Source organism: Psammomys obesus, unplaced genomic scaffold, assembly GCF_907164565.1.
Source record: "Psammomys obesus unplaced genomic scaffold, mPsaObe1.curated_primary_1811, whole genome shotgun sequence".
Taxonomy (NCBI): Eukaryota; Metazoa; Chordata; class Mammalia; order Rodentia; family Muridae; genus Psammomys; species Psammomys obesus.
Genome location: NW_026596057.1, coordinates 1,314,025 through 1,328,190, shown reverse-complemented (window position 1 = coordinate 1,328,190; position 14,166 = coordinate 1,314,025).

Sequence of the window (14,166 nt, the reverse complement as noted above, 5' to 3'; positions counted from 1 at the left end):
GGAGGCGGGAAGGGGGCAGCAGCAGCCGACTTCCGGCTTCGTGTATGCAGCAAGCAGGTCCTAGAATTCCCCCCGCAGTCATTTTTGTGCAGCTGACTGGTGTGTAGACAGAGTGAGCCCATCCCCAGAAGAGGATCATAGCTCAGTTTGCTTGCAAAACATGCACAAAGTGCTGGACTCTGTCCCTAGGACCACACATAATCCAGCACCACTCAGGAGGTGGTTTCGTTTGTATTTTGATCTGTCGGCGGTTGGTTTTAAACTCTTTTCACTTTCTTTCATTTGAGTTGGGATCTCACTGCTAGATTGTCCGCTATGGGTGAGGGCAGGCTATTCTTCTGCCCGGTTCACCCAAGTTCTTGGATTTTGTGAGTGTGTCATTGTACCTCTGTGTGTGCCATTGTGCCTGGCTCCACTATTAACGTTTTAAACAACATATTACATCTAAAGGAAAATTAATCACGTGCCTATAAGTTTTCTACATATCTTCTGCTCCTCTTTTGAGTTTGTTTAGACTTTAGTCCTTACTTTTAAGAAAGCAGCCAATTTCAGCACTATTTCCCCTTTTGTCTTCAGGTTTTGAGTCTTAGGTAGAAAGTCTTTCCCTACATCAAGGGCTACCAGGAACCCACAGTTTTTTTGTTAGCATAGTAGATCTCCAATCTATGCTTTTGGAAGCTTAACTCATTTGAAATATATTCCCTGCTTTTTGCTATAAAAACTTTTACACAATTTTTACCTACAGAACATAACTGCTTTCTTTGGAATAAGAACACATAAAACTGATAGATTCTGCTTCTTTTGTCAAAAATTTCTGCAAGCATAGCATGGTTACTGCATTTAAAATAATACGGTGGTGGTGATGCTATTTTATAAGTAGGATCAAATAATGTTTGTTATTTTCCCTGTCATTATTATGGCAGTATTATGTAACCCGCTATCACAATCAACAAAAGACAGACATCTGCTAGATTTTATGATTGCCTTATATAATTGCATCTACACTGTCTCCTATCTCTCAACTCCAAGCCCATTCCATCTGCTTTAGTCATTCCTATCTGGCCTACCTGTTATCCATAATTCCATAAATACTTGCTTATTTTTTTGTTTGCGTCGCTTCTTCATCCATGCCATTCTCCGAGTCCTGTTTCCCAGCCCACATAGTACTCTCTCTACCTAACCCATGGTAGCTTCCTCCTTCTTCCTCTCTTCCTATCTTTCTCCTTCCCAAGATCCCCTCTGTCCTCCCTTGAACCTTAGCCACACCCAACTCACCTTTGCCCTACCAAGGTGTTGGCTTTTTACTGGTCAAACAGAAGTAATTTCTTAGGTGAGGTTTACAGAAGGACAGGAGTACCAGGAGAATGTGCTGGTCCAGGCGGGGAGCAGATTCTGGGGGCAAATAATTAGCATTAAAATACATTGCACCAGACCAAACCCCATCAGGGTGACAGAAGGTAAATATTTACATTTTTCTCTGTGCCTTAATCATTTATCAATAGCTAGACTTTAAACCATGACCCTGGCCACTTGCTAAGATGTAAGCATTTGGGCAAAAAATTAAGAAAAGCTAAAGACATTTAATCACATCTCCTTTAAGAGTTATAAAAACCTATTCATTGCAACATCTTCGCAGCATTATAAATCCTTTTATGAAATAAGCTAACTACATTGCTATTTCAATGCTAGTTTTATAACTTTTAAAGATTTCATATTCTGATTTTTTTTCTTATGTTTATTAGGGTATTACATTAATGTGACTAAACTCTTATTTACCCCTTTTCTATTTAGTTTTTTTACCCTATGAGTCTTGTTTGTCTATTGTCTCCATCACTGTTCTATTGCTGTGAAAGAGCATCATGACTAAGGCAAGGTTTATGAAAGAAGACATTTAATTGTGGACTTATAGTTTCAGAGAGTTAGTCCATTATCACCATAGTGGGAATCATGGTGGCATGCAGGCAGGCAGGGCCCTTGAGTTGAGAGCTTTGCATCTTTATCTGCAGGCAGAGAAAGAGAGAGAGAGAATACTGTGGACTTTTTGAAACCTCATAGTCCACCCTTAGTGATACGCTTCCTCCAACAAGGCCACACCTCCTACTCCTTCTATCCTTCAAACAGTTACACCCCCTAGTGATTAAACATTCAAATACATGAGTCTATGGAAAAAAACAAAAACATTCTTATTCAAGCCATCACATTCCACTCCTTGGCCCCCACAGGCTTGTAGCCATCTTATAGTGCAAAAATGCATTCAGTCAAATTTCAAAAGTCCCCATAGTCTATTACAACCTCAAACTGTTTAAAAGTCTAGTCTAAGACTCATAGTAATCTCTTAACTGTAACTCCTTATAAAATCAAAATGAAAAGGCAGATCACATACTACAATGACACAGAATATACATTACCGTTCCAAAAGGGAGAAAAGAAAGCATAATAAGAAAATAGTAGATAAAAAAAACAAGACTGAAAACTCGTAGGGCAAACTCCAAATCCCGCATCTCCATGTCTACTACCAAAGCAATCTTCAGATATTAACTCCCTTCAGCTTTGTTGACTGCGACATACGTCCCTCTCTTGGGCTGGTTCCATATACAGTCTGAAGCTCTCCTTTGGCAGGTATCCTCTGACCCTGCCATCCCCAACATCATGGAGTCTCCAACACAATACAAGTCCCACCTCCACTGTTTCACACAATGGCCATTCTAGGCCTTTAGTTAGGGACGCCTCTGATACACAACTGGCCTCAGTGGCTTTCTTTAGCTACAGAGGGAGATTCCATAACCTCTTTTATATGATCTTGACTCTAAAGCCAGAACCACATGGCTGTGACCAAAGCTCCCAAGCTCTGCAGCTTGATGGTTCTAAACTTGGTCATCTGGTTCAATTACATCTACAACAACTTTTAAGTCCTTATTACAACTTGAAAGCTTAACTAGGTGGGCTCTTGCCATGAGGTCACCACTTTCTTTATTTCGTTTAGCATCAGGTTTCTCTTTCAACTTTGCACCACTTTGAGTACTAGCCTTAGCGCTATTACATTTAGTGGTGCTTTTTTATTCCTCAAACTGCACATTTGCATTTTTCTTTGTCCAGATTACTTCTTTTCATTTTATTGCGTAGGGGTGATTACTAATGATCATGTGACACAGTCTGTACTAGGCTGTCATAAATTTCCTTTGCCAATGCTATTAATTCATCAGTTTATCTTCAGGTAGATTTTTAGGACAATAGATAAAACAACTACATGTTCTGACAAAATATCATAAGAATGGTCTCTAGGCCACTTATTAATATTTTTCACCTCTGAGACTTCTTCACCCAGGCCATCATAATCTGCATTGCCCTCAGCAGTACAGTCTTCCGTGATCCTACCCGTGTGGCCATTAAGCCCCGTTTAAAGCATTCAAAAACTTTCCCAACCCAAAGTCTCAAAGTTCACATTCCTTCCACAAGCAGCATGGTCAGGCATCTCAAAGTAATACCCCACTTTGGGTACCAATTTCTGTCTTAGTTAGGGTTACCATTGCTGTAATAAAACACCATGAACAGAAGCAAGTCGGTAAGGTGAGGGTTTTAATTGGCTTATGATTTCACATTAGGGTTCATTATTGAAGGAAGTCATGAGAAGAACTCAAAGTAGGGCAGGAACCTGGAGGCAGGAACTGATGCAGATGGAAGATTGCTGTTTACTGGCTTTGCTAATCATGGCTTTCTCGGCCAACTTTCTTATACATCTTAGGACCCGGATCTCGTCCAGGCATGACAACACCCATAATGAGCTGCTTACCACCACATCAATCATTAATTAAGAAAATTTATAATGCCTTAAAGCATTATAAAAAATATAAACCTTCAACATATTACAAGTCTTACAGTCTTACAAGTTCAAATACTTAAAAATTTAGCATCTTTAAAATATTTAGCCTCTTTTGAAGTCCAAAGTCTTTGTAAAATTTCAAAATCTCTTAAAAAGTCCTTCAACTGTGAGCTCTTATAAAATAAAAGGTAAGTTAAATGCTTTCTTGTTTCAGGAAAAAAGAACCACGGCACAGTCACATTCTGAACAAAGCAAAACCAAACTCCAAAAGTGAAAGTCATTCAACGTTCAATTATTTGGGATTCATTCATAATGCTCTGAGCTCCTCCAAGGGGCTTGAGTCAATTCTTTGGCTCTATTCTTTGCAACACACACAGATGGTCTCCTAGGCTCAGGCTGGCCCCACTCCACACCTGCTCTCTGTCCTTGGTGGTTGTTCCACAGTACTGGCAAATCCAAAAATGATGGTGTCTTCTGCTGAACCTGGCCTGCACTTTCACCCGATAGACTCCTCTAGGCTCTCTTCAGGGACTCTAACCCTGCCACACAGTGCCAAGCCTCAGGTACTCTCTCTGACCCCTTCATGCCTTCAAAACTAGCATCATCTGGATGACCCTAAGATTACCACATAAAACTTCAAGCATGAGGTCCTTCTGTAGTCACCTCTGAAACACAGATTCTATGTGCTAAATCAGAGGAAACACTTCCCAAAAATTTTCACCTCTGAGGTGCTGGGTTTTTTCTTAATCACTGCTAATCTCTCAACTCCAGCTGACTAGAATGGATTATTCCAGAAAAGCAAAGGTTTCAGTTTACTGGTTCTCGTATCTTGTTAATCACAGCGCATTCTTCTGCCCTACCTAACCAGAACCACAGAATCTTAATTCACAACAGAAAACAACCTGGATAGTCTTTAAACTTCCCTTTGAAACTTCATAAGCCAGGCCTCTGTTCTCTGCATTGCCCTCAGCTTTCTTATCTTCCAAGCTTCTACATAACATCCTACTGAGTTCTGAACACTCAATGGCTTTTCTCACCCAAAGTTCCAAAGTCCTACAATTTTTCCAAAAACAACGTGGTCAAGGTCTGTCACAGCAATACCCAACTCCTGGTACCAACTTCTGTCTTAGTTATTCTTTTATTGCTGTGAAGATTCACTATGATCAAGGCACCACATACCAAAGAAAACATTTAATTGAGGTCTTGCTTATAGTTTCAGAAAGATAGTCCATTATCACTAGCTCATTATCATCACAGTGGGGTGCATGGTGGCATGCAGGCAGGCATGGCCCTAGAGCTGAAAGCTTTACATCCTGATTCACAGGCAGAAAAATAGGCTCTGAGCCCAGTATGAGCTTTTTGAAACCTTAAAAACCCATCTGAAGTGACACACTTCCTCCAACAAGACCACACCTCTTAATCCTTCTCGTCCTTTCAAACTCCCTGGTGACTAAGCTTTCAAATATATGAACCTACGGGGGCTATTCTCATTCATCCCACCACATCTATAATAAACCGTTTTTTATAGAAGATGTAATTTACTATATATGAATAGAGGGGCATTAGTTGTGTAGAGGATCAAGTCAGCCAACAGATTATTGTGCTGCTAGATCCTTAAAGTAGTGAATATATTTCTTTTTTTATATTGAAATTTATTTTAATTTTTTCATGTATATGGATGTGTTTCCTGTGTGTGTCTGTATACCACATGAGTGCCCAGTGCTGACAGAGGTCAGAAGAGGATATTGATGCTCTGAGACTGGAGTTACAGATGGTTGTGAGCCACCATGTGGGTACTGGGAATTGAACCCTGGTCCTCTAGCGGAACAGTCAGTGTTCTTAACCACTTTGCCATCTCATCAGCCAGTGGATATATTTCAACTCTTGTTTTCTCATCAAATTATTACTTGATTTGTTTGATTTTTTATCAGTGTTCTTTAACATTAACATAATGTCCAATGTCTATACAAACATAAGTGATCTTTTGCTTCTAATATTTTTAGCTTTATTATTTATGTAAAAAAAATCATAACATTTTTTTCTTTACGCTTTTTTTTTTTTTTTTTGAGACAGGGTCTCACTTTATAGATCTGGTTTCAAGATCATGAAGATCAGTCTGCCTCTGTATCTGCCTCCTAACTGTTGGGATTAAAGATGTGTACTACCATACCTGGCTCTTCATACTAATTTTGAGAAACCAAGCCACAAGTTAGTAAAACTTACTTAAAGCACAGAAACATATAACGAATGGAAGAAAACAACTCCAATAGTCAATGTAAATATGACTGAAACTCATAATCACAAGTAATCAAAACTGTACAAATTAAAATGACACAATATTTATTGTCTGTCACAGAAAGCTGGCAATTGCTGAATACTGGGCGGCGGAATGAGAGGAAAGAGATGGTATAGGAGTCTAAATTAGACTGATTGCTTTATGATTTTGCAATGCTGTATCCCACCATCTAGAATGTCTGCTTTATGAACCACATTGTGGGAAAACTGCTCCAAGTACAAATGCAGAAGCAAAATCTGACCCACATGTTTGGTAGTGAGTGATCCTAGAGGGAAGGGAAATGATGTTTTCACAGAGTGGACTAGTTTGCAGAAACGAAAAGCATAATCTCAAAGCCGCCAAAGTCCCTGAAAAGACCATAGATGGTGTGGAAGATCTCCAGGTCCCACCCATGACCAACGAGCTATTATCAGTGAGTGGGTGTTGAGGAACGGAGGAATGGCGGATCATTTCTCTGAGGATGCAGCTACTTGAAGATTCTCAGGCTCCAGGGCATGGCCCCACTCCCACGCACATATGGTCAGCACTAACTGTGCTTGGTGGATTACCAAAAATAAAAAATAAACAAGGCATGGAGTTGGGAGGAGGATTTGATGGGGGTAATATGGGGTAGTTAAATGAAAACGTGTTTGATAGATATGATCAAATTTCATTGTATATGTGTCTAAGACTGAAAAATAAGGTTTTTTTTTCCTAAAAGCATAAGCTTTAGGTAGAGTAAGCTTTAAGCAGTTAAAGTAAGCCTTAAGTAGTGTGTTTGCTGTATTTGTGTTAGTGCTTTTTAATCATCAATAATTTAATCTTCATTTATAAGGCTAAAGTGTTCTCTTATTTTAAAAATATTTTAAGTGTATCTGTGATCATCTTATGCTTTCTTGTGGGAACTAAATATTTAAGTGAATGAAAGTTTTGTGAAGCTCCTGGTACTCAGAAAATGTTGTATGGTATGAGCAACCCATTATAATCTAAAGCAAAAAAGCAAAAGTTCACACTTACGAACGAAAAGGTAAGATGCAGATTTCATTACGATCAAGAGGGATCACAATCTATGTAGATAATTCCCACATGCTTTTAGTGATTCCATATTGCCTCTGTCTGTTTATGCTACTATAACAAATCATCTCAGACTAAGGGGCTTAAAAACAATAGATATTTATTTCACGCTATTCTGGCAGCTCAGTCTAAAACCATGTTGGGTTTGGTAGGTGACAAGGACTATTCTTGAATTCCAAGAGAGCACCTGGCATGGTATCAGAAAAAAAGATGAATTTCCTTCCTTTAGCCTCTTCATACAGCCTTACACTAATCCTGTACTTGAGAGTTCTACTCTCATGACTTAGTTACTTCTTGGAGTCCCACTTGTTCGTATTATAACTTTGGATAGTTAGTTTTAACACACAAATGTTACGGGTCTATTCAAAGTACAACCTATAGGTATATAAAAGTATTTGCAAAAATGATTGCAAGAATTGGGGACATGGTTCCATGGTAGAGCACTTTCCTAGTACTGGGAAGGCCCTGGGTTCAATGCTCAGAACTGCAGAATAAGTAAATAAAGATCAACGATGCCTTACATTAAATTTTTAATATGGATCAGGCGTAAAGGAAACAGGAAAAGAATAAAAAGTTTTACCCTCAAACTATTGTTTGTTTTTGTTTTTCAAGACATGGTTTCTGTATGTAGCCCTAGATGTCTGGAACTCTCTCTGTAGAGCAGACTGGTCTTGAACCAGGAGATCTGCCTCCCTCTGCCTCCCACCTGCCCCTACCCTCAATTTTCTTATCTTTTTACCGTAGCCCCCATGCCCAGACAGGTACTGTAATGTTACAGGTACTGTAGTGTTGCTCTTTTATTTAACTGAAAATTCTAGAAGCAAATATCCCAACTTGTTGGCAATACACACTTCTGAGAAGCAAAGTTATAAGCTGAGCTTATAGTTAGAGTATAAATCGGGTATAGTTTAAAATTTGTATCAGTGTGGAAGATACAAAGCAGCACAAAAGGTGAAGGCATTACCTCCATTTACTTTGGAGTTTTTACTGGCTTCTGGGTAAAATCTGTAGGAACTAGGGAGGGTAAGGCAAGTCACCAACATGTCACACAGTCACAGAACAGCTCAGATCAGAAGTTATTAATCAAAGATGCTGTTAATTATAGTTAAAGGAAATCTTTAGCTTGGTTATGAAAATGAATTCAGACCTGAGAGATGGCCCAGCGCTTAAGAGCACCACCCAGGTTCCGGTCTCAGCACTCTCATCAGATGGCTCACGACCACCTGTGTCTCTAGTTCTGGAGACTTTGACACCCGCTTCTGGCTCCCATGGGTACCTGCATACTCAGTCACACACATACACATAAAAATTTAAAACAAAAAATATTTTAAAGAAAATGAGTTAGAAATGAACCAGAACAGTCTATAGACAGGAGACTCTTTCATTAAACGAAGACTCAGTTAGTCCCACTTCTTCCCCATTCACACCTGCTCTCCATGGAGTTTATTCACACTACAAAATGTACAACCCAGTGACTTCCTCTAAGATGGACACCTGTTCGGAGCATCTCTCAGTCCCTTCTCCGCCCCTCTACTGTCTGTGAAGATTCAGATTTTTTGGAAAGTCAGTCTATTTCTCTCCTTTGTTATTTAAAATCTATCTATCTATCTATCTATCTATCTATCTATCTATCTATCTATTTATTTATTTATTTGGATGTCTTTGTGTGTATGTGTGTGTATGCATGTGTGTGTACCTATGCGAGTTTATGTGCATGTCATGCACACAGGTGCCTGGAGAGGGTGTGGAGTTGCCTGCACTGTAGCTTCAGGGGGTAGTGAGCCAGCTGTTGTGGGTTTGAGGCACCAAATGTAGCATCCTCTACAGGAGCAGCAAGTTAACTGTGGTTTCACATTGCTGCAAGAGACGCAAGCATGGGACGAGGTGGTTGTTTATTCAGCTGTGAATGGCAGGACTTGGAACGTGTGCTTCAGTCAAGCAGTATTTACAAACATCTATGTACCTGAGAGTGTCCCAGTGTACTCAGAGACAGAGGGACAAAAGTGACCACAGTAGGACTCCTTTCCGAAATGTCAAATTGCAGAGATACACTGTATAGTGAGAATTAGTTAGTTAGTTAATTAGTTAGTTAGTTAGTTAGCTAGCTAGTTAGTTGTGACTTAAAAAAACAATCTGGTTATGATCCACAAATAGAAATAAAGTGTACCTGTGAGCACACATTCTCAGAAAGAAACTGTACCTTCAAACTGAAGTCTTGTGCAGTGCTGAGTAACTGACTGTGGGGAGGTTGAAATGTTGCCAGGCTAATTATAACTTATCTTTGACTATCTTTAGGCTCCTAACTGGTTATTCTTTGCCTACTTTTGTGTCAGACCTAAAGTCCTATGATTAACAGATTAAAAAAACAAACAAACAAGCAAGCAAGACAAAACAACAACCACCAAAACCCCACTTTTGGAATGTAGTAACTGAACAAAACCCTATATTCCACCAAACAAAGGGCTAAGAATGCTGACAGATAGTACCTAAGGACTGTTGCAGTTTTCTACCCATTTTTCTGTAGCCTGCCTACATGATAGACCCATTCATGTATTTAAAAAGTATCTTGATGATACATGGCTTTTTGTTGTTGTTTTGTTACTATATAAAAACTTCATGAAATTTGCAGGCAAATGGTGGGATCTAGAAAAGATCATTCTGAGTGAAATATCTCAGAAGGAGAAAGACAAACATGGTATATACTCACTTATATAAACCTATAAGATATGACAAACATAATGAAATCTATACACCTAAAAAAGATTATCAAGAGAGCGGACATGGGGTAAGATGATCAATCCTCATTTAGAAAGACAGATGGGACGTGCATTGAACGTATGACAGGAGTCTACTGAACGCATCTGAAAGACTCTAACTAGCAGTGTTTTCAAAGCAGATACAAAGACTCATGACCAAACCTTCGGCAGAGTACAGGGAACTATATGAAAGAAGGGGAGTTAGTATGATGGGGAAAGGATAGGCGCTCCACAAGGACCAAATATATTTGGGCAAAGGGTCTTTTCAGAGACAGACATTCAATCAAGGACCATGTATGGATATAACCTAGAACCTCTGCTCAGATGTAGCCTGTGGTAGCTCAGTAACCAATTGGTTTCCCATAGTGAGGGGAACAAGGACTATTTCTAACAGGAACTCAATGACTGGCTCTTTGACCTCCCCACCCCCCAAGGGAGGAGCAGTCCTGTTAGGCCACAGAGGAGGGCTTTGCAGTGAGTCCTGAAGATACCTGATAAAACAGGATCAGATGAATGGAGAGGAGGTCCCCCCCTATCAGTGGACTTGGAAAGGGGCACAGTGGAGATGAGGGAGGGAGGGTGGGATTGGGAGGGAATGAGGGAGCGGGACACGGCTGGGATACAGAGTTAATAAAATGTAACTGATAAGAAAAAATAAAATTAAATAAAAAAAAACTTCATGAAATTGCCATTTCAACATGGTATTTGGGGAGATTTAAATTTATGTGCCTAGGCCATGATCACTCATATTTGGCTCCAGGATAAACCGTCTCATCTCCTGTCAGACATGAGAACTGTGGTTTTGAAAGGGCTAAACTAACCTTACAGATTCCATTTTGAATTTTAGGCCCCATGTTAAACTAAATTCTCTTAGTACTTTTCCAGAAAGCAGAAGGACATGAGCAGAGATAAGGAAATGGGCAAACTGAGTCAAAGACCTGCTGACCCACCCTGTTGTAAAAGAGTAACCAGGCCTGCAATTTTGAGATATTGTTACCTAGCAACTGACCCAGATGGTCCCTGTTCCCCACCCAGATAGCCCCCAGTTTATGACCAGAGTCACATAGCAGGACTTTCCAGGTGTGGGGCAACATGACTGTGGTCCTGAGTATGTGCTAATCGCTGCCCCCCTCCCCAATAGCAGCCAAATCTGCACATAGCAGGACACGCCGGGCGTGACTTTAAGATCATACATCCTCCAGATGTCCGGGACAGGACTAACTGGACTTGGTGCCCAAAATTGACCAATTATTTTAAAAGTCAACTACCCTACCCAATCCAGTGTTGCCAAGCCTGTAACCTCCACGCTTCCCCAAGCTTTTTTCTTAAAAAACCCGAGGCTTTTGTCCAGGCTGTCTCTTGCCTGCATGATGGGCAGCCCCACACGTGATGGTTTGAATAAACCTCTGGCAGTTTGCATCAATCCCGCCTCCGAGTCTCCTTCCTGCACTTCCCAGGTAATTGGGCTCCTTATAGGCCTGACAGTTTATTTTGGGTGAACAGTGACCCTGTACACACATACATCCTGATAATTTAAATACATTTTTTCAGAAAAAATCTGGCTTGCTATGATATATGCAATTGAGTGATTGGCTAGTATTTGTTGTCTTCATTTAATTTAAAACATTAAGTCAAGAATAACTTTAAAAGCTAATAAAACTCTCCTTAAAACTCTGCAATTCTCAATATGTTTTCTCCTCTGTCTGTCTCTCTTCCTGTTTCTCTTATTGTACTTTCTCAGTTCTCTATCCTCTGCTTTTCTCCCCTCTCTCACAGGTAGTCTTGACCATGTCCAAACTACTGGCCATGTTTATTCTACTCACTCTCTTCTCTGAATTCTTTTGGATGCCTCTGGCTTGTTCTTTCTCTCACACATCTACAATGAAAACTTTCCCTTTAACCATACCATGGAATGGTCATGTCATCAGTTTACACACAGAGGTCAGAAAAAAAGCTGCATGTGAAAGAAATTATTTAATACAAATAATTTCAGTGAAAAAAAGATGGTGTCATGAGAATAAAGTTTAACACCAGGATTCAGTCTAAGGAGACACTGGTGTTTCCTTCTTTTGATGTCAGATGGTTGAAATAGACTCTAAGAAATTTAAATCTCCCAAGGAATCTGCCCCTGGGAGAGGAAGTGGCTGAAGCCTTGGGGGCATCCTGAGCCAGATTTTTGTCTCCAGTGGGATGACTAACACCTTATCAGATGATCTTGCAGTGGACAGCTTGGTAGGAGAGACGTAGAGCTTGAGACAGTCATGAGGGGGACCACACATTTCCTGTGTCCTCCTGTTTTCTGTTTAAGCCCTATTCTCAGACCAGGATCCCCTGAAGATATTCTTGAGATAGTCACTGGGTCACTTCATCCCTCAGGGATACATTGAGTAAAGTTCCCTTGTCTGTTATCTGCTCCCTTAGTTGGCTTATTGAGGAAGGGTGGCTGAACCTGTCATGTAGGAGGCATAGGTGTAAGAGGAACTTTTATTCTCCTGCTCCCATTGTTGTCTTGAAGACTTACTGCTTACTAAGCTCACCCTTTCTTATTCTTGCTGAGCTCTGGGCTGGCTGGTTCAATTCAGCTGTTCTGATTCAAACTTCTCTCCCAATTAATTTATACAATGTGGTTTCTCTCTCGGCTTCTGAATTGCTCTGCTTGGCCCCCAACTATCTCCAACAATCTGCTCTAATCTCTTGGCTCCTTCTCATTCTCTGGCTCATTTGGTCTTCACCTGAGTTCTTTCTCTGCAACTTATCTCTCTATTACTGTTGGTAATACTCTCCCTGTAATACTGTCTCCTCTCTCTCTCTCTCTCTCTCTCTCTCTCTCTCTCTCTGCCCCTTAAGTAGCTTCCCTTTCCTCTCTCTTTTTGTGAGACTTGGGCATATCCTATTCTGCCAAGTCTTTCTCTGATTTTACACTGTTTCTGCCACTCAATTAGGCATCATTTTTCAAATATGTGTGCTTCCTTTTACAAAATAATTTTTGTAAAAACCTTCATTGCTTGGGATTAAAGGCATGTACCACCATGCCTGGATCTAAGCTCTTCTTTACCTAAAACTTGTTCTACACCAGGCTGGCCTTGAACTCAGATCTGCTGTATTTCAGCCAGGTCACACAGACCTAGAAGGTCTTTGGATAGGATCTCTTGCCAGAACAGCTATGTTCTGAATTAAAATTCGTCTACACATAGGCTGTGACCTCTGAGACCAGTGACACATGGAGAACATAAAGGGATGAAAGGCACATTTGGGATTATGCTGCCCCCAGCAAGATGGTCCCAAATGGAGAGGAAAGATGGATGCTCGCAGCAGCTACGGAAAGTCCTTTTTATTCCAGGTACGTTTTCTAGTCTTTCCACTTCAGCAAACACCAGCTGCTTTCTACTGTGTGAATCAGAAAAATGAATGTTTAGACTTTGGCTTGGATTCCCAGAGTCAAACCCTTGTTAAAATTCTCTCCAAGCAGTATACTTTAGACTTTGTTTTCCTGTTAATTTGGGGATTTGGGGGCCTTTCTTCTTCTTTTTCTTCTTCTTCTTCTTCTTCTTCTTCTTCTTCTTCTTCTTCTTCTTCTTCTTCTTCTTCTTCTTCTTCAAGCAATGTAGGGTTCTTTCTAACTTTATTTGAGCAGATGACAGGTGTTTGGCTTTATCTTTTGGGGTTCTTATACCGAAATATTTGGGATATTATTACATAGAGTAACACAGTGGTCACAGCGGTGAAGGAGAGAGAGGAGGAGGGGGAGAGTTTTCAGAAGCACTGGGAACTGCAGAGATGGAGACACTGCTCTGCCATTAATGCAATCAGAGGTTTCAGGAGAAGCATGGTTAGGTCTTCTTTATCTTGGGTTTGCTTTTTCCCTGCCAAGACCTGCACATTTTTATGTAGGAAACATTAAATATTAGTTCTTTTTCTGAAAAACGAACAAACAAAAAGGAGAACAACTTTTGTTTATGACAAAGAATTAAAATCTTTTATCGCCCCCTCTTTGTGAGACTTTGATAAAAAATGTGTTACTTCCCATCCCCCAGTCAAACTTTTGTTTATACAAAAAGCTCACTGCCTTCTCAGAACTGAAATGACTTAAGGAGCCAACCCTTCTCTGGCTTGTGTCCATTATAAACGTGTGTGTGTGTGTGTGTGTGTGTGTGTGTGTGTGTGTGTGTAAATATATATCTGAATATATATGAAATATATATATATATATATATATATATATATATATATATATATATATA